This window comes from Chelonia mydas, chromosome 2 (genome assembly GCF_015237465.2).
Source record: "Chelonia mydas isolate rCheMyd1 chromosome 2, rCheMyd1.pri.v2, whole genome shotgun sequence".
NCBI lineage: Eukaryota > Metazoa > Chordata > Testudines > Cheloniidae > Chelonia > Chelonia mydas.
In genome coordinates, this window is record NC_057850.1 from 9,296,304 (window position 1) to 9,318,332 (window position 22,029).

Consider the following 22,029-nt stretch of genomic DNA (forward strand, 5'->3'; position numbering starts at 1 on the left):
AGAACCTACACGCATGCTACTAAGCATCCCTGAGATCACCCCAACCCTGCCTTGGGCTCTGGCAGGAACAGTCCTTCAACACCCCAGCCAAGGATTTCCTTGTGGTTTCAAGGGCATCACAGCTTCAGCTCAGAACAAGTACACAGTCTTGTGGGGCCTCAGTAGGTCCAGTCTATTTATCCAAAACTCTTGTCTTTGCCTGTTGGTCCCCGGAAAATGCAGCTTGAACTAGTATATGCGAACCTCTCCAGGGGTGTGGTCTCAAAAGGCTGATTATGGAGGAAGCATCCCCCTCCTCACAGAAGATTTACATACAATTGCACAGCGACACACACCCAATTGCATTTTAAAAACAATGGACCCAAAAGGTATTCAACCTCATTCAATAAGGTTTACATTTATTTTAACTCCATAAGGTTTGTCCAGGATATTGTCAGTCTGTCACAAGTTATACCTATGGAAAATGGGTGCATAGTGTTACTGTCGATGTACCTAAGTGCCAATATCTGACTTAGTAGCCTTTTACGCCTACCCCTCACTGCCTTTGCACAGGATTGGTTCCATTAGGGGCAAAGCATCAGAGAATCAAATCCATAAGGTAGATGTGGCCACCTAGGGAAAGCCACACAAATGCTCAACACATAACATTAGTTTCAAGTTCATATAAACTGGAAGCAAGGATAATCCCAGGACAACTCATCGGGGCCAAAACAGCATTACACATAATTTCCATCCATTATGAGATCTACAATCGACTGCTCACCTTACTGATAGGTCCAGGCTCTGAGATCTAAGATCAAGTGTAAGTAGTCTCTCAGCCTAGCAAAGGATGTCATCAAGTGTCTTGATGTTTTTGGTCTTTTGGCCCCAAAATGAAAACCTTGTCGGTATCTCTTGGACCATGAAGTACAAACATTCTAAGTTATATCTGTTCTTATCAGTTTAATATCTGATATGTCCTTAATTTAACAAACTACTTTTAAAAAGTAAAGGGAAAACACACATTAAACAACAAAGAAATAAAGGGATGTGTAGTAATTACACCATGAGTATGTTCAGGGAGTCCGTCTGCTCTTCACCTAGTACAGCTGAGTGGATAGTGTCAAAATGTCTTCACAAGCAGATTTCCTCACAGTTGGATTCCTCCACACTTGTAAGCGTTTCGTTCTTTTTCACTGAGAATCTTGGGGTCCCCGTAGCTAAAGAACCACAGTAACCACCAGGTACTCAAACTCTCCTTCTCTCTTGTAGCATCTGTGACACAAGCAAGCTGCTTTTCAAATTTTTAACAAGGTTAAAGACGTGAAATAGGAGCTGATCTCCCATCAGAGAGGAAAGATGGTCTAATGGCTAGGGCATTGCCTTGGGCGACCTGGGTTCAATTTCCTATGTGCCTTGGGCAAATCGCTGAGTGCCTTCGTTACCCATCTGTAAGACGGGGAAAATAGCACTTCCCTACCTCACAGGGGTGTTGTGAGGACAAATACATTAAAGATTTTGAGGTGCTCAGATACTTCAGGGGGCCTTAATAGTATGTTAGTAAGCTAGATAGATACTCAGAATAATCTAGATAGATAGTACTCAGATAATAGGAGGCTGTGGCAGTGCGGGACTCACCCCTGCAGTGCCTCATGCTGGTCGTCCAGGGAATTAGCATTCCAGCCTCCGGAGTGCCCTCTGCAGGCCGCTGTCCCGCTTGCCACTGGGCCCCAAGTCCCTCCTGGACCCCGGTGCCCCCTTTCACACTGGGGTGCTGCCACCTGCAGTACCCCACACAGATCTGGGTCTCCCCTCCCTGGGGAACCCCCAACCTTCTACCCCCACCTCGCCTCGGTCTATGGCCACTGCCAGTCATCACCCGTTCCCTGGGGCCGACTGCCGTGTAAGTACCACTCATCATAGGCAAGGGGGGTTTGGACCTGCTGCCTCTGCCTACCCATGGGCTGTCCCCTGCAACCTCAGTACCTATCTTAGGCCATCTGCCAGGCCTGCAGCCTGGGGCTTTTCCAGTCTGGAGCCTCCCAGCTCCTCTGGCTTCCCCAGCCTGCTTCACCTCAGGTACCCAGGTGTGCTCCCCAGCAGCCAGGCCCATCACCCTCTACAGCTAGAGGAGACTCTGTCTGCTCCTGGTCCACTGCCCTCTTATAAGGGCCAGCTGAGCCCTGACTGGGGTTTGGCCACAGCTGAGTCTGCTTCCGCAACCAGCCTGGGAGCTTCCTGCCCCCAGCCACAGCCCTCTCCTGGGCTGTTTTAAGCCCTTTAAGGCCAGAGCGGGTGACCACCCTGCTACAGGGGCCTTAGGACTATGTTAACAATCTAGATAGATCTAAACTGTCTCTTTCTATCTCTGCCTAGTTTCATCCACCACCGTGGTACCTTAGTGCCTGATGACAATATCAGCATAACTCCTGGAAAGGAAGATGATGTAAATGAAAATTCTACTGCAGAGGATGCCACCTTGGGTGCTCAGGAAGAATCAGTGGAAGATCACATCCCAGTGCCCTTCCTTAGAGGTGCCTTCACCCAGTGTAAGTGCAGACCTCCTAGGAGACTCAGTGTTTTTGTCTGATTTCACCACCCTCAGGTGATAAATGGCTCCGTTCGCTGACATTGAAGTTTGCTTGCCTGGCTGTGAGGGGATCTGGGATGAAGATGGACTGAGGCTCTTAGAGGGACATGCTCTGCTCTGCTCTTACTCTTCACTGTTGTTTCTTTAATCTAAAGTCAGACTGGTGGAGTGAAAGTGCCCCATTTTGCGGCTTGTGTACGGAGATCATAACAGAGATGAGATTCCTTTCTTCATGGGGATCTTGGGAGATGTGTGATCCCTGACTCCCTCTGCTTTGTGCCACTCTGCAGTGCAAGGCAGCTGGAAATTCAGCTTCACCGGCTACCTACCAATTCCTCTTTCACAAGAAGGTCCCCCGGTAGCATAAAGCCAATGTAGCTGCATGACATCCCCTCAGCTTCCAGAGCATGGGGCATGCTTGGAGCAAAAAGGGCCTAGTCAGAGTGCCTCTGCATTTCAGCTATTCGCAGCTGCCAGAATTATCCCTTTAGGCCATGGGACATAAGTCAAAGAAGCCCGAAGGCAGGGACCCAACTAGTCCCCAGAATACCCTAGAATCTGGGGTCTACAAAGGTAGCATTCAGCTTCAAAGAGAGACAGAAAAAAGCCCCAGACACTGCAGCCAAGCACAGCTCAGATGCATCTCGGAGTCTGGGCACTTTGATACCCTCCGATTGTGAGTTCTCCCAGGACAACCCTGTGGGCTCTCTGCAAAGCTGTGAAAGGCCCTTGGGGATGGCAAGGACTCCTGCTGGGGAAATGGAGAATCAACGCTGTGTCTGGGACTCCTACTCAGGGCACTATCACTCCGGCTGGGTAGGGGTGGGTTACCAAACATCCTATGGCTATAACGTTGCTGAGATGTTTTTTCTGATGTCGCTGGTCTGACTTTAGAGCCTTAACTCCGCCCTCTGAGCTCAGGCTTTCGCCCACTGCCATTAGAATCCTCTAAACGTTGCTGTCGGTCACAGAGCAGGGCAGCTGCAGGGCCGTTCCTTGTATAGAAAATATGCCGAACTTCATCCTTTCCTTGATGCATTCCATCCCTTTGTGTTTCGTGGCATAAACCTCAAATATTCAAGTTTCTTATTCTCTGCCAAAAATGCTGTTACAGCAGCTTTAGATTTCAAAGACAGTTTTATTCCTGTTTCAGAGTGACCTTTGGATGAGTTTTTAGAGTTGGGGAAAAAAAATAGATCCTTTCCCTTTACATGCGCCGGTATTCAAAGCTCCTGAAATGGAGCCTGCAATGGTAGAACAGCATTTCTAAGAATAAATATAGACCTTTCCGGGGTCTGCATTTCTGTGAGCCCCTGCCTTCCCGGAACGGTGAGAAATCACTGGTTAGAGCAACGACACCAGGCATTTTAGAAGCTTTATTATAATTCATAATGAGTGCGAGCGGAGATGGAAGTCTGGCTTGCTCGGATGCTGGAGTGGGACTCGACAGATTTGGGTTCAAGTCCTGGCTGTGCCATTCACCTGCCGGGTGACCTTAGGGTTTCACGTCTCTGCGTCGTCTTCGTTCAGATGGTAAATTCTCTGGGGCAGAAACTGTTTCTCACTATGCATTTGCACAGCACCTGATCTCTCTCGAGTGGGGCCCTGATCTCTTTTGAGACCTCTCAGTAGCTCTGTAATACTTACAATAAGCCCTACCTATCTTAAGATTTGGGCTAGTGCCCATCACCATGACACTGGAGTGCCTTTCAGGCTAATTATATTAGCATAGCAAAGTCCACAGTGGACTATGACACATGGAGTCATACAGCGGCTGGAGCGGCTAGGTCCTTGACAGATATAGACTAAATTAGATACCTGCTCCAGATACAATACAATAAAAGGGTCTTCTACTTCCATGATCCCACACTATTGAGCTTACCTCTTACTAGGGTTTTCAGTGGGGATACAACCAGTAGTAAGCCCTGGTTAATTAAGGGTAACCAATTGCTTGACTACACTCTTGCTCTGATATTAAAAGTATTCAGGAGATCAAACAGCCAAGCTGAGTCAGTTTATGAGGCAAGGACAAAGCAGTGGACGAAAGGAGACATATGTGCCACCCTTTTGGGAAGCCATCTAACTGCCTTCACCTTACACAGTAGGTCTGCTTTGAAAATATGCATCTAAGACTACTTGCATTTCTAGCCCAGTTGTTTACAAGGTAGAGAGTGTCAGGCAGCAGGGTGTTCAGCAAAGCCAGGCTTCAGGCACCCTAACGAGCACAGCTGGCCTGTAGTAGGCTGCCTAATTGGCTACACCGCGGCTTGATTGGAAGAGTGAGCACACCAGTTCTTAAGCCCAGCAGCAGCTATAGATCAGTGGCTGCTCCGAGTGTTTGCCTGTGGATGTGATCATGTCTGTGCCTGCTTGCTGCAGCTTAACTCCTACCTTGCCTCCTTCCAGGTAACCCGGTTCTGAGCCTCGGCTCTGATTCCTGACTCCAGCTCTGACTCTTGGTTCTGGCATCTGGCCTCTGCTTCTGGCTCTGGGCTTTGACTCCTGGCTACTGATGCCTGCTCTGGCCACTAGGCATGACCGGTCACTGACCACGAGGAGTCTATACGTCACTCAAGATTCAACCCCTCCACTACGTACCAGTTTCTCTTCTTGTTTCCTGTCCTGTGCCTTCCTTATCTTTGCTTTGGACATCACATTCCAGGTGCCAGTGGGCCATGAAAGCACCCCTAACTGCTCTAGGCCAACCATTCATCCATCTTGTTCCTGACAGAGTTTTGTAATTGCCTGTGCCAAGAGCCAGGTTTACCTGTTGCAAAGTGTTACGGGATGGCATGAGTGAACAGCATTCTGGGAAAAGCATAACACAATTCATAGTTATAGAACGTAGCATAACTACACATCATTGACATCTGATCTAAAACAATACACCGCAATGTGGTGTGTAATGTGTCATATTCATCACATATATCTTGGCGAACACTCTCCACTCGGTGTAATTGCTATAACTCCTGCTCCAGGGGTCACTGCAGGTGGGATACAAACACAGCTGCTGGTGATAATTTCACATATTATTTGTACTGTGGTAGTGCCCAAGGGCTCCAGTCACGCAACAAAAAGACAGCCCATGCCCCAGAGAGCTTGCAGTCTTCGTAACTTTACTGTTATGTTGTGGGTTCCATCTCAGCTTCATCACGGGAGCTTTTCGTACCAGAGTCTGTAAGGGTATGTCTACACTGCACACTAAGCCCAGGCTCTGACTCAGGTTTGAGCCCAAGCCCCCTTTCCATCCACACACAAAGCAGTCTGACTTGGGTCAGCAAGCACTCAGGACCCAGATCCTAGGACCCTGCCAGGGCGTAGGGTCAGTGTCCAAGTCCCGCTATGACTCCGGTCCAAGCCCCATCATGGACACTGGTCAAGCCACAGACCCAAGTCAGAAGGTCTGCACAGGGCAATGTGGGCATGGTAGCACAGTTGTGAGACCTGGGTCCAGCAATTGTAAACCCAGGTGCACAATGCAGTGTGGTTGCTAAGCACAGGTTTGGAAATACCGAGTCCACAAGCTTGGAGGCCACAGACCAGGGCTTCGTGTGCAGTGTAGCCAGACTCAGTGTTTGCAGGATCATGCCTGAAAAGAAATCTAACATTATTTTGGGGCATAATGTCATAACATATACTTGAGTCCCTGAAAATTAATGTCCAAGCAGAGCAACCTGGATCTATTCACAAGCAGAAAGAAGTGCTAAATTCGCCACACTGAACAATTCAACCAGCTTTAATCATAATTCTTAGCGCTCGCCCGGTGCTCCCAGCTTCTGCATGTAGATCTCAAAGCTCTCCACAAATGTTAATCCATTATACTGAGTGTATGCACATTGTACACACAGCTATATTGTGCATGCATACACATCCTGTACTCATAGTGTATGTGCATACCATATTGCAAATACACACACACGCACAGTAACACTGCACAAACATATACACGACATGGCCAGATATTCTGGGGTAGTGTCTGCTGCTCCCACTGACTTTAAAAAGATTGGCTGAGTGATGAACCCTTCTGAAAATCCAGCCAATTATTTGGGTCCTTAAATATAGACTTAGGGTGCTAACTGTAGGCACACGTTTTTTTAAAAATTGGCCTGCCCGGGCATGCCCACATATCCTACGCGTGCACCAGACCTGATTTTTCTACTGCCAGGCATAGGCACTTACAGCAGTGGGGGTAAAACACAACCAGATCGGAATGGGAGCATTTTACACGCGTAGTGGTGTCGATAAGGAGCAACTCCTCTGGGTGGTGGAACACCAGTGTAGAACTGGGGTGAGAGCAGAATCCAGCTTTGAATGACCATCCATAAAAGTCTGCACTGCTCTATATGTGGTGTTCATCTATGTTCAATACACACACTCTTGGATATTACACTTGCCCACACACCATCCCACAGCTGCCTGGCTCCCTCCTAAAGACAGTTATAAAACTAGCCCACTTACTCCTCTTTCTCCCCCCCCCCCCCCCGGCCTAAAATGGCCTGTTACCAAAATGAGCAGGGGATGCTAGAAAAAGGCACTGACGTCAATGTAAAAGTAAACCAAAGAGGTCTGGTTCCTGTATTACTCTGCAGGGCTCCGCGCTGGGGAGTAACTGCACTGTCATTCGATTCGAGGATCTGGGAGCAGCCTTCAAGACCCGCAGCTGATCTTTCTCAGTCAAACTGTGTAAGTACTGTGCTCTCCTCTGCACTGACCTCCCTGAGCAGACAGTCGGTCTGATGTTCCCTCAGGGAGTTTTAGCAATTGCAGTTTAGAAATGAAGCATGTTCAGTCCTGGCGGTTGGTTTATACACGTGTTGGAGGGCATTTGTTAAATGTACGGGAGAGGCAGCGGAATACAAGTAGCAATGGTCCTTAAATTACAGAAAGTCTCAGTCATTGATGGCTTTCTAGACAGCAGGGTCATTCTGGAGTTTAACAGTCAAGTATCTAGTTCAAAAATGTCAATATCATTCTTCAGTTTAGCAAGGGAAAAATCCAGTGTTTTCCATGTTGTTCAATTATATCAGAACTGATTTGTATATAGAAATAAACACGTTATTTATATCTGTCTGCTATACGTGCGTGTGTGTCAACACTTACACACACGCACAAGCACAGGTGTATATACAAACATACTGTGGATAGATGTCTGTTAGCATTTGGTATAATATATATAGCTTTACTTGATAGAAGATACCCGTAGATTGTACATGTGTGTATATATAAATCCAGAACTAGGAGTAATGAGTTTAAATTAAGATAATGAAAACTGAGTCTGAAATCTATCAGGATGAATGAACTTCCTAATGATGGAAGCAGTTGGGGTGTGGGAAAGTCTCCCCAGGGTAGAAGCCCCATCACCTGAGACATTCAGAAGCGGACTGGTGAAAGCACTGGGAAATGTACTATCGGGACCAATCCTGGTCTAGTTGTGGGATGGGTTGAATGGCCTCGTAGGTCTCTGCAATGTCTATGATTTGGCTTTTCTGTATTGGTACACACCCAGCGTGCTCACAGCATAGTTAGTGGGTGGGTGTGTTTAATTGAAAACTCAGTTATCTTTTGGCTCACTTCACACAATGGTGTTAGCAATGCAAGGCACCTTTTCTTTAAACATTTCTTAAAGGCAGACTCCCATTTCTTTCCTTAGCTAAAATCTGGTATCTTCCTGGAGCTATAGCTGCATTCTTAAAGCAACAAAACCTGCTGTAGCAGAAAGCGAAGACAGGATGGCAATGTGTATATGAAATGTGGCATCCCTAATTATATACTAAAGGCAGAGCCCCTGCTGAAAACCCAGGTGCAAACACCCTGGTTTCTGGGTTTAGATCTAAACTTTGTACCTTGGGCTCATCGCTAATAAACACAAAGCTGTGCAGGACGAGACGGCAGCCATGCGCCAATCACGTCTGCAACCGGTCACGTGAAAAATCTGTCCCCTCCAACACTACCCTCTGTGCGACGGTACTGACATAAGGGGGTCACACTGGGAATAAGTGAGGGGAAGCGCTGGCCATAGTCTGGTCAACTTTTAAAATGAGAATGTTTTAAACTTCTTCTGCCAGAAAATAAACCCCGCAGCCAATCCAGGAGAAAAACCAGAGAGACAAATTGCCCCCAAGCCCCAGCACAATGTTAACACCTAATCCCTCAAGTGAGTCTCAGGGACTCATTGATATGAAGGTCCGAAGGGACCATTATGATCGTCTAGTCTGACCTCCTGCACAAGCCAGGCCACGGAATCTCACACACCCACTCCTGCGATAAACCTCTCATCTATGTCTAAGATCCCACTGACTCCACCAACTTTTGCTTTGGTCCATTTCTGCCACTTGACCGCCTCCATCTCAGCTGGAAAGCCAGGTGTAACACTGACAGACCCCAGTTGTTGGCAGGAGGGAGATCGAACCTGGGACCTCTGGAGCTTAGTGTGCATGAGCCTCTACTGCATGAGCTAAAAGCGATATGGTTGTTAGCTAAGGCTGTAGAGCAGACTCAGGCTCTCTCTCTGGGTGGTCTCGGTGCCACTAGATGGCACAGAACACCGCACCGAGGCGGGGTGTGGGTTACACAGGCACTCGCGTTGTATAAAATAACCCGTCCGTAAGCTCTTCAGACACATACTGAGCCATAGTCTACCTTCCACTCTGCAGAGTGTGATGGAACCAAAAGCCCCCAGAAAGCCTTCAGTCACTGAGGGGGCAGGAGGAGGCAGAGGGATGAGACCTCTCACAGCTGCCCTCTGCAGCACGCTCTCCTTGTGTCAAGGCTGAGTTCCACGCAAAACTCCATCTGGGAGCTGCAGTGGGTCAGACCAGCAATAACACCCCCGATGTGATTGCAACACCACATACACGTAAACAAGGGACAGGATGACAACGCCGCTCCCCACAGCATGCACTTCAGCACCGCTGTTCTCTAAAATCCCATTGCAGTCAATGGCGGGTGTGGGGAGAGGTCTGGTACGCTGATCAGCACGGCAGCTGCATTCTACCTGCACTCCATCTAACAGTCAGCAGCCGTATCCCCTGTCCAGAGGGAGGAACAAATATCATGGCCCAAGTTTGCAGAAATGAATAGTGATTCTGAGGGTCTCAGTGTTTAGGTGCCCAGCTGGAAGGGGCCTGGTTTTTAGATGGTGGATGCTCAGCGCTTGCTGAAAATCCGAGGTGACTCATATAGTGCACCCAAAATCTTTGAGCACTTTTGAAAATTTAGGCCAGTGATTCTGCATTGTTTTAGCTCGCTTACAAAACTCGAAAGGACACGTTGTTTATACATTGTTTGCTCCATGGAGTATTATAAGGCGTTGTTGTAAATGCCGAGGTGTTTACCAGTTTACTACTCAATTCTCCATGTGGGTGAACATCCTGTGACATTTCTACAGACCTTTCTTACAAATGTCCACTGCTCTTCCAAAGGCCCCTTTGCAAATATTTTAAGGACCTGCCCCCCCTCTTCTCCCTTCCTATACTTTAGTTTTCCCTGTGAGTTTTAGCGGCAGCTCTTTATCACTTCTAGCCGGGCCACAATGAATCGGCCAGTGGGTTAGGGACTCCAGGCCACACAGCAAATCCTATTGATTCTCCTTGTAGGTAGGTCAGGGACTTCTGATCCAGTTGGCCATAGAGAATGGAGGCAGAAGCTGGATGGGATCTGGCAAGGTCCAGAAATGGAAGAGATTGGGTTGAGGTCAGGGGCCAAAGACAGAAGTGGGAGAGGTGAGGCCAGAAGGGGAGGAGCCAGAAGACAAGGAATCATAGGCCAGAAGGGGCTAGGTTTAGCTAGGCACTGACATCAATGGGTGTGATGTCACCGGATGAGGTGGTGCCACTTAGCTACATGATATCTGTTCCATCTCCTATCTGTGCATCAATCCCAAGGAGACGTTTAGTGTGGTATACGAATGCTGCCAAGATCCATTCTTTTTTATTCACTGCTTGTTTATTTAGATCTATAAAAGCCTCGCTACGTGCCCATTCCATCAGTTAGAAATACGTGACCCAAAGGGCTGCTCCTCCCACGTTGACAGATATCTATTTACCAGCAAACATGATGGGGGCAATAAAATAAAGCCTGAGGATAAACCTCAGCCCGCCTTGTCCATAAAGACTGGTGACAAGGTGGGCTTGGCAGCATGTCCCCAAGGTTAAAAGATCTGGGCTCTGGCAGTGTGCCCAAAGCCAAATCCCACGCATAGAGCATGCCCGACAGGGAGCTCCCCAGCCATTTGCACGCTGATGTTGCTAGCCTCTACAATGGATGTGCTGCGAGGGACAGAGAAAGGGAGTTTAAGTGATACACTGAGTGAATGATCAATGGTTTTGTTTGGTGCATGGTTCCAGATCTAAGTCATCATGAGGGAATTAAGCTTTGATCTGCCAGCTAACATTGATGGGCATCGATCTTAAGTCAATGAATCATTCTAAGAACCGTGTGGGATGTTTGCTGAAAATCTCCATTTTATCCAGCAGCAAAATGGAAGTGGAAGCAAACTGGTCTTAAGTACGAGGCTGTATTTCTCCTGTGTCGTCATTAGTCATCCAGGCCCTAAGCTCACCATGAACTCTGTGTGAGTGGAGCTCTGCACCCCTGGCTCACTGTGAGATTCCCTAGCCCAAGCATGGAGCAGCCGAGTGGGTATTGGTGTGGCTCGGGGAGCTGTTCATGGGGTAAGAGGGCATTTATTCATTCACCTTTCATTCAGAAAGATCTCAAAGGTCATCCCAAAACTACACTCAAAGCGCAACAGTGATGTACTAAAACAGGTTACCTGCATGCAGCAGGAGGAAAATTGTGGCCAAAGACACCAGGGCAAACAGCTTCTCATATGAAAAGTATGGCAGCTCTCTAACGGCCATGCACAGAAGACAGGATCTTGGTATTTTAAATATTCTGTAAAAGACCCAACCCTCCCCCCCCACCCCAAACACACACAGAGAGAGCTCAGTTTGGACTTTCATCTTCTGGGATTCAGTCCTGCAGCTCTAGGAAACCTACAAACCCCAGCCCTGCTGCTCTGAGCGCTATGGCTGTGCCATCCCCTACATCCGGATTAAGAGACTCCTTTGCCTCTAGATCACCTATTTGAATCCAGCTAAGGGGTCTGGCTAGAAGCAGACTGCTGGGGTGGGGGGACCTGCTGCTATCGCTACCCATGGCTGTACCTGTTCTGTTGATACAGAGAGAACTTCAGTCTCCCAGAGGCTTCAGTCTGGCACTTTCCCTGGTCATTCATATTGCATGAACCTGCCACGGAATGAGTGTCTGAGATCACTCCAGGCTGCTGAGCGGTATTACACAGACTTCAGTGCTCAATCATGCCTGTAAATCAGCTGTAGTGAGAAGGACACGGTAGCTCAGCAAATGTGCTTTGAAAAATGAAACACCCTGTTTTGCACGTGTCAGACTCAAGGATCTGGGCTCCTTTTACCAAATATAAAGACAAAGGTCTCGTGGCTGCATACATGTGACAGACACAGCACAGGGGTTCGTGCTGGCTGTAGAAAGAGTGTTAGCTGCAGAGGAAGGTGTCACTGTTTTGGTTTATCATACAGCACTACTTGGCATCTGCCAGCAGTTTCCACACACAGATGAAACGTGGTATTATCTGCATTTTACAGATGGGGAAACTGAGACTCAGAGAGGCAAAATGACTGGCCCAAGGTCACACAGCGAGTCAATGGTAGAGCTGAAAACTAGAACCCATTCCAACTGACTCCTCTGCTCCTGTCCCTGAGCCACCAAGCCCACTGCCTTCCCTATCAATCACTTACTACCTTGACACACAGCTGGGGTAGAGCGGTGGGTGGGAGCGGAAGAGAAATTAAGTGATATCAGTGAGTTAATGGACCAGCTTTCAATTTTGGAATATTTGAGTTCAAATGCTGGCTTAGGTCACAGGCACATGAGAGGTTGATTGTCCCGTCCTATTCTCCATTAATACTTAAATCGCCCCTCAGTCCAACCCAATTGGCAGCCTCTTCTCAGAAGGGACTCAGGATGGAAATACTAGTTGTTACTGGAGGTCAGAACAAAGATTCACTAGCACGGGTGCAAGAGGAAGCTTGCATAGTCCTTGTCTGTGTGAGGTCTGGTTCATACTGCTGCTATGAGTCCCTCGCTTTCATGAGTATTAGATGTACTGAGAAAAAGCCAGCTACTAATGCCCCAGCCATGATAAATCCCTTTGGTATGATTACTCACCTAAGAATATGCATGATCATTTTAAAAGCATTGATTTATTAAATGCACTTGAGACGGTTTAGTCACTGGTCCTTGCCCAAGAGAGGTTAACAGTAGATGATGATTTACAATATTGGGACTGATCTATACTTGGCTACGATGAGATGGCAAAATTTTAAAATAAAAAATGTGTAGTTTATTTGTCCTGGAAAAGGAAAGGAGACAAGAGGAAGCACAATCTATTTTAACAATCCTTGTGTGATCTGAAAGATTTTTGCAAAGGGGGAACCAAATTTGTCCAAATGAGAAACTTGTCAACCTGAGGGCATCACCTACCTTGCATTATAGTAAAAGGAGTGAATTGCAGCTGCAAAAGTGCTTAGGTAAAAGTGGAGCAATGCATGCTGGGACCTGTAGTTTCTGCAGGCTGTACCTGTCATACAGATTAAGGTGGACACACTCCGCTTTGCAGGAACAAAATATTTGGGCCCCACGCCAGACTCGACTTGATAAACTGAAAAGATTGATTCCTTTCTCTTTCCTGCTGATGATGTCTCAAATTTTACTGCTGCCGAAGCCAACACGTCACCGTAAAGAGAACGTGCCCCAACAGCAGAAGCCATGCCAAGGGCTAATTCAGTGCTACGTCCTTTCAGTTTCAGACAGAAATGTAAACCCAATTCATGATTAAGTCATATCGAGTTTGGACGCCTCAAATATATGTGTGTCTATGTGTATGATGGATATGCGTGGGTGTGTACAGACAGAAAATAGGTATGTTAAAACTGCTGTATATTCAAACCAAGTGCAAATTGTAAACTGGACTCTATTGTGTCCATTTGGCTAACTAGGTTTTGTAACAGATTTGTGGGTCTACTGGTTCTTGAGACCACTCGACCTCCAGTTAAAGCCAACAGCCACCAATGGAACCCAACAGAGGGAGGCCAGCTGATTTTGTTTGAATGAAGTGGACTATCATTTCCATTAGGGAGCTCCAACATGGTAGTGTTCGAGCCTTAGGAGGGCAAGAAACAGGATCTGGTTTGGGTTGATACAGGGCACAGCCCGAGACAAAATAATGAAACATAATGTAACAACATAATGAGAGAAAGCTGCAGAAGTGAATCAAGATTTTACAACACAGGCAGTTTGTACTTAAGTCCCTGCCAAGGAACTCGTCGCGTGTCTATAAAAAATGAGGGTTGATTGCGGGGCCTGAGTCTTCCAAGAAGATGAATTATGGATGACCTTGTGATTTAGTTCTGGCCCTCCCCAAATATTGCCTTTAGTTGCCTGCTCTGCAGCAAGTTCAAGGCTTCCTTGGTAATCTGCAGTCAGGAGTTAATCTCTGCTGCTACATCCCTGAGGGGGAAAAATTCCCTTGGACTTTTGGTTAACCAGAGCTACCTCTGAGATAGCAGAATGCAGCAGGGTCACTCCATTCAGCCAGTCCCTAGGAAACAGGAAAGACAAAACTGGAATAATTCATAATGTGTTATTCTAGAGAGAAATCTTTCTGAAGAAGTAACAATTGAAGGTACTGTCATCTTACAAACAAAACCCTCCAATCTGATTATCAGGGCCTGTAGAATTCTGCTGCACTGTTTTTAGAGTTTAAGAGAAACTGTATATTTTGAATTTTTAACAGTTTTTTTTATTCCAATTTCTGATAAAACCCCCTTAAATCAGATCTCCTAATTCTCTCCCCCAAAAAAATCCCTTTTAAATATCAGTGTTTCTGTACCTCTGGTATTTATAAGGGTTTTTTCAGCCGGGGGAAACTGAGACACCAGCCCTACAATGAGCCGGAGCAGAGGTCCACTCACCCAAAGCTCACTGTCAGATCGGTGCCTGGCTGACTGAAGAACCAAATTACTATAAAGTAAAACTATCCTGGGGAACTGCCAGTGCAAAGGAAACAAACTTGGCAATTAATAGAGAGAAAAAAATCAGTTCTTTTACCAGGTTCTTTCACATACTGCGATTTTACACACCCCTTGTGGAGATAGCAGCCACAGAATTTGCAGGGAGAAGTATGATTTTTGAAGATGACAGGGGCCCTGTATTTTATGTACTTGGTTGCAGGCTTTCACCCTGGTATTTATTATTATCCATTCCAATCATGCCTAACGGCTCCAACTGAGATCGGAACCCATTGTCCTGTACCCACCCCCCAGGAGAGACAATCCCTGCCCTGGAGATCTGACCATCTAAATTGACAAGACAAAGGGTTTGCTGGAAAAGGAAGCATCCCTGTTGTACAGATGAGGCATTGTCTGAATGACACTAGGCCCCAAAGGCCTTTTGGGGTAGAGCCAGCAACTGAAGCCCCCTCTTCTGAATGTTAAGTCAGTGCTTTAACCCTAAGGCCCTGACATCACTGGGGCTACTCACCTTCCTACGTGCTTTGCTGACTCAGGCCCTAAGGTGGTTGTCCTGCAACCGACTGCACAGTCACACACACAAGTTGCACGATCGGGGCCTAGGGATGTATCTGATTACCTCCCCGGTATTGGTGAAGTTATATTGATAACACCCCTTCGAGACAGGGCATGTCCACCGCGTGACCCCCTTCTAGGGCAGGGGCAATCAAATTCTGCACTGGTAATCTGCAAGTGCCGTAGCTCTTTTTTTCTCGTTTTTCTTTCTGTCCATCAAAACACAGAGATCGGTGACTGCATCCTGCTGAAATCTGAGCCAGGTCAGCACTGCTAGTTTAATGCTGCCTACCATGTGTAAACACAGATGGGCTCAATCCAAAGCTCTGGATCCAAACAACCCTGGTTTTATGGGTGGGGTGTCTGAAATCCAAACCGTGATCCTGACCGAATTCTGTAGTTCAAGCCTGTCTGTGCATTTGCCCCACAGCCCCATCCTGTGAACATCTTTGAGTCAGGCAGGTCACTTGTCCCTGGAGCAAGGGCAGGAATTCAGGGCTGGCCCCTCTGTGACCTGTAGAGGTCCCCAGTGACGAAGGAGGTCACTTCAGCTCAGTTGCACCCTTCTCTCCTGTGGGTGCCCAGGGGATGCCTGGAAGGTGTAAGGAGCAAATGGGTTTAGGAAGGCTGGGCTTCCCGTCACAGGACTCAGCTGAAACCCAGGTGGTTACATTAACGTAATTTTCTTGCTGTTTGCTGGAGGGAAGGGCCTTGCCGACTGAGACTGTGTTTCCCTGCAGAGTCATTTCAGCAGCCCCCAGTGTCTTCAACTCATTTGCCAAACCCACAATTCGCCAGGTTTCCCCACTCTCACCATAAAGCCGCCCTCCACTCTTCCGGCAGACCCAGGGCACGCCCAGCTCCAGCCACTGCACCTTCCCACTGGCTCCAGCTGAGCGAATTACCCCACCGGGCGCTGACCTGCCAACGAGCTGGGACCTGGGCAGGAGCAGTTTATATGGGGGGGCCTGTGCTGAATTCACAAGTGCATCTGTTATGCAAGAGTGATCGCCTTCCCCCCACACACACACATCCTCCTGCTCAAAATGCAAATGTCCCTCTGCGTCTCCCTGACAAACAAGCCCAGCAGGAAATCCTTTGCTGGGAACGAAAGAAAGATCCACGTGACACTGCAAAACTGGACGTAGCATTCTTGGCAGAAAGCTTCTTAAGCTTAAAAAAAGAAACAGCTGCTAGTGAGAGCAATGGCGCAGTGATATCACATGGAGCGGTGCCAGAGGAGGGACCTGAGTTCAGACCTGGACCATCAGGGCAGTTCAGAGGCAATGTGGTCCCTTCAGAGCAGGAGAGACGCTCTCACTGAGATGTGTTGGGCACAGCTCCCTTTGGAGCTCACAAAGAGAGGTCAATCGGGAACGTATTAGACTAAACGACAGTCCCCTTAGGAGTAGTATCCTGATTGTCCGCATCACTTAAAGCTGGCATGGACAGACTGTACTGCAGGGAAGAACCCTGAACTGACCCCCTACGTATGGATTAAAAGGGCTTTTAGCTCTGTTCCATCTTCAGCTTCCATGACGCTTCAGCCAGAAGGTGGGTTGTCCTTGGGAGGGAATTAAGATCAGGAAGGTGACTTCAACAAAAAGCCACCTTTCGTTCTATGGGGGTAACAAGCAATTGACCCCTACTGGTCCATTCAAACCCTTGGGAACCGGAGCTCTTAGAACGTGAGGAAATACTAGAGCCCGACTCGTCCACAGCTAGAATCTTGTGCTGCTTAAAACAGCTAGGCTGGTGGTGAGCTGAGTCCTGCTTCTTGGGTAAAACAAGCTCATTTTACTGTTACCTCATCCCCCATCTCCCCCACAACCCGTTTGTCTGTTCCACCCACCTGCTCTGTATAATTATAAACACAGGTGGTAAGCTCGCTGGGACAGGGTCTGCCATTTCCCTGTATTTTTGTAGAGCACCTTGCACAATGGAACCGTGATCTTTGATTGGAGGCCGTTAGTCACCACTGCAATACAAATAACAATGGTCGATGATGATAATGCTTCAGAGCAGGAGTCGGGAAGGAATATTTCCGCAGTGTGCAGCATGGCCTGGCACAGTGGCCTGCTGGGTTACTGTATAGGAGAAGGAAGAGGGTGTTTCGTCCTTCTGAATTCCCAGGTATCAGGCACCTTCTGGAGGCAAGATGCTCACTGGTCTGATCTGGGACGGCCAACCCAAAGAGGCAAACGCCATAGCTGGCAATGAGCCTGAAACAAATATTTAAGACCTGGATCCGGAATCTGAACCCCCTCTAACATGTTGGTTCAGCTCATGATATAGCTAGGGGACCAATGTAAAATCTGCATCTCGTTTTAGAATCGGAATCTCTCCCGACCCCAAGAGCTTGTGGGGCTGGCTCCAGGGTTTAGTTCTGAGCCACCTCCAAGCAGGGGTGAGCACTAGCCTGGCACATGGGGTGCGTGATGTAGCCAAGGAGCTGCTCTCCCAGTGGCAGCCACCTCAGCACCGCAACCTGGGGCGTGGCAGGGCGCACCCTCACAGGTCCCCTTGTAGAACAGCATGTAGGGGAGGCAGGAGGCGGAGGTGTAACCCAGGGTAGAGTTTGATTGGGCAAGTCTTGGCCCTGTCTGAGCCACCAGCCCTGATGGGTTATGTCTGATCTGACAGCCGGCTACCAGCTGCAGGACAAGTCATTGTACTTCCTGTGGCATGTTAGGTTTAGGGCTGTCGTTCAAAATCGAGCGCGGGAGGCTGGGAAGCAGAGCTTGGTTTCCGGTCACGCAGTGGCAGCGGTGGATTGAAAGTAAGTTGGGCTCAACAATACTTCAGGGGACCCAAAATGTCAGGCCCCCATGCAGACTCTTCCTTCCAGCTTCCCTGATCCTGTAAACCTCGATTTGCCCCTGGAGGGACTCTACTGGCCATCAAAACCCCGTGGCATTCAAGAGCTGTCTGCCTGAGCAATGAATTTTAGCCCTTTCCCTCAGCTGCCATCACTGTGAGCTAACGTCCTCCCTGCCGTAACTCCCCCGGAGCCAGCCAGGGACAGGAGGGGTAAATCTGGCCCTTCTCCACTCTTGCATCAGGCTCCCCCGCAGACAACTGGGCCCAGTTCCCAAGGAGCGTGAGCCTCCAAATGGGGTTGGGAGGGGGGAGAACCAGCCTGAATAAAACGAGAACCCTTCAGAATCCTCTCCCAGAACGTGAACACGGCCCGTGTCAGAGTTGGGAGGAGGAGCCAGGATTGCTGACTCCCGGTCCCCTCCGATAACCATTACAGCAAAAGAACAGCCAGCAGCTCTCTCGGAGCTGGGCATCCTGCGCTCCATGATCAGGTTGACGCGCATCCCCCTCTCTTTGCTGCAGGTAAACGAGTTAGGCCAGGGGGGTTGTGAGCAGAGGGTACACTCTCTAGGAAATCAGGCTGTCACCTGGTGGAATCTCGCCCCTTCTCCACTACACTCCGTCCCTCGGATTAGAACTGAAGCCAATGGTTTGTTCAGTGCCCTTTTGAAAATGTTCCCACACTCCTGTCCAAGGATCGCTCTCCAATCACAGAGCCCTTCTCCGCTGCTGCTGCTGGAGTGTGGGGAAATAAATACGTTTCTCTCGTCAACGCTGATGTAAACATGATGGGACCAAAACACTTGAGAAAACATTTCCATTATCGCTGCAGGTTCCTCCTTCATGTTTCACAAGGAAGGAAGTTCTTGTAAGTTGTGGGCAATGGAAGAAAATGACCCTATTTTTCCCCCTCTATTGTTTGATGAAGTTGAACAAAGAATAATACTTTGCAGTTTGCCTCCCTTTGCAAAGTGCTTTGAGATCTGCAGATAAAAATAGCATTATCCCCATGTTACAGACGGGGATGGTCAGGGTGGAGCAGCATTACGGTGACTTGTCCACAGTCTTCCAGCAAATCAGTGTCAGGATTCACAACCGTAACTAACGCCAGTCCTCCAGATTCTCAGTCCTGTGCCAAACTCACTGCATGGCACTACCACCCTGGCTGACCAAGAAAATGAAGGGCCTGGTCTATAAGGATTGATGATTGAGGAACTGCTACTTATTGGAGAGGGAGGGGCTCATTTTTTCCTGAACCAGTTTGCACATAACTAATAGAGAAGTTGCTACTAGACACACCAGTATCGTTCCCACTGTTTGATTTCAATCAATTATTCTTCCACGGAAAACCCCACTGATCATTTCAGTTTAAACCGCAAGACTGATTCTACTACTGCCTGAGAGCCCTTTACCGGAGCCAAGGGTCCTCTGGATATGGACTCCTTCCCCTGCCCGACAGCAAGAGGAACACCTTCTTGAACCCTAAAAACCCCATGAAATCCAGATCTAACTGTGTCAAAAGTCCAGGAAAGGGTCAGATTCAGGATTTTGGTTTGGCTTATTACAGAGAAGAGAGCGCCACAAACCTGCGATCCAGATCCAGGCTCCTGCAAAGTTCATGGGGATTTGATCTGGGGATTTGGTCAGGGGCCATCACTAACTACAATACAATCTTTCATTATGTGACCACGCAGTTCTGGGCACTGGTACATTCTATGCTACTAATAAAATTATAATGTTAAAGAGGTTCATTCATTTTATACTGCTTCTCCAGTGAGAGTGTGTAATTAAGATAATGACACTTCTCATCTGATGTCTCATAGCACTTGGATAAGCAGCATTATCTCTATTTTACAGAAGGGTAAACTGAGGCACAAAGCAGATAAGTGACTATAGACTCCAGGTCCCCTGCCTCTCCGTCTTGTGCCCTACCCTGAATACCCCACTGTCTCCAATATGTTGTTTTAGGTTTAACTAGTACCTTTTCCCACCTAAAACATTTGCACACATTATACAGTACTTTACATCATTGCATATTCATCTGAGCAAGCGTGAGAAATTCCAGCCCACAAGCTTGGCATTTTTTTTTTGTTTGTTTTTGTTTTTTTGAGAAAATTATAAATGACTGAAAATAGGGACACAGTGTCCCTGATGCTGCCCTTGAGTTGTGCCCGTGCCTCCTTGTAGTCAATGAAAGCTGTGCCTGCACCAGCATTTGGCTCATAGACCAGCTAGGCCATCTCCACCTTAACTGCAGCATCTGGCTAGGCCTACAGACAGCCATGGGAAACCTGCCTCTAGACACATCATGCTCGGCACAGTCTCACAGGCCACTTGAAATGTTCCAGCTGTTGCCACTGTGAATACAACTCTAAATTCAGCAATGAGGGAGAGTATGTGACAGCAGGGAAAGCTCTCTTTAACCCATGTGCTAGGGATGGGAGTACAGCGGCTGTGTGGCATGCAAAGTCAGCAGGGGGGACAAAGCAGGGAGCCACCCAGTCAATGAGCAGGTGAACAGAACACCATTATCAAGAGAAAACCCTGGGAGAAAAATCCCCTCCTTCTCCCTGACCAGGACTTTGGAAAGAAGCCCTCCCAGCACATTTAACTTGAGATTTACTCTCTAGGGCAAGAGCATGTCTGGAAGGTCTCCGTTACGTTCCCATCACAGCCTGTATAGAGGAGAATGAAGTATTTGCTTTGTTTCCATGGGTTCACCCCTTCTCTGTTGTACTCTTCATTCCATTGCATGCCAGAATGGAAGATGGAGCCTTGGTGGAGAAGATGGTGGGAGAGTGTGATGCGAGCTCCTGCATCAGTCCAATGATTAGCTGGGAAGAGATGATGCATGCAGCCCTTGCCAGGCTGCTTGCTTTTAAAGTCCCTGGGATTTCGCCGCACGCAAGTGACGTGGGTGTCCAGAAGGAAGGCTGTGTTGGAGCTCAGGATGGGAAGGCTAACTGAACTGGAAAGCTCCCGAGGTCAGGGAGGATGTTCCAGAAATAGGGACAGAGAACCTGTTCCTGATTATGGGGAAAACCAAAAATAGACAATTAAAGAATAACACAGAACCACGCAAAGTTCAGCCTGAGGCTCCCTGGGAAAGATCCAAGGATGACAACATTCCAGAAAGTGTGGTCAACCAACCTTCTCTAATAACCACTGCTCCAGTGAGACACTGTTAGGCTGAGTTTACCATTGGTCTATTTATGGGCCTGGCCTATGGACCCAAAGTTCAATCTCCCTTGAACGAACCTGTGACATGCTGATTGGCTGTGTCCCAGCCTTCCCCAGTTAGTTCTATTGTGCGTCTACACACGGTGTTCAAATATTGCATTAAGCTATTTATATCGAAATTCGGCAGCCATTGAAGAAAACGGCTTCGTAATTAATCATATTTGACACTACATTTACCGTTAGTGTTAATTTTCATGACTGAGGTGATTCCTGCCTCTGCAGCTGTGGATGAAATCCCCAATGGCGGGTGAAATTCTGTTCCGTAGCAGGGGGGTCTGAGGGGTGCCATACACATTCCATGCTCCTCAGATTAGTGTCCCCACAGCAACGTGCACAAGGGATGGGTGGGAATGGGACAAGGGGGCAAGGCTATGTAGATGCTCCTGCCTTTATCAACATTCCCTAGCCCTGCCCAGAGGCTGTATTACAGTCAAAGGGGCTACTGCGGTAGTGTCCATGAAGCGACTCCAGACACGCTCTGCGACCATTGCCTTGGGAGGCTTGTCTTGCGTTGGCCCTGTTTCAGGAAGAAGCTCTTAGTTACTATTATCAATAAAATGGGTTGGATGGTTTGTTTGGTGAACTCCCTGTGGAAACAACACCCTCTCATTTGCTGCATTCAGTGTCAAAGAGAGTTGGACATTCACAATACATGCGCATGTATTGAGAACTGGGTTTCTTTATTTAGCCGGGTCTGACCAAAACTCAGAACAGATCATAATAATCCAGCTATCAAACCACTGCTACTGAGACTGATTCTGTGGTGAAACTTCTAAC

General features: G+C 47.9%; 1 protein-coding gene across 1 annotated transcript in view; it reads left to right on the top strand.

The window, feature by feature from the left end:
- The first annotated feature begins 7,139 nt into the window (after positions 1 to 7,139).
- Positions 7,140 to 22,029, top strand: part of GPR20 (G protein-coupled receptor 20) — a 32,051-nt gene continuing 17,161 nt past the window's right edge. The window contains exon 1 of the mRNA XM_043539026.1: positions 7,140 to 7,252. The gene's annotated coding sequence lies outside the window, so the exon portion shown is untranslated. The remainder of the gene's footprint in view (positions 7,253 to 22,029) is intronic.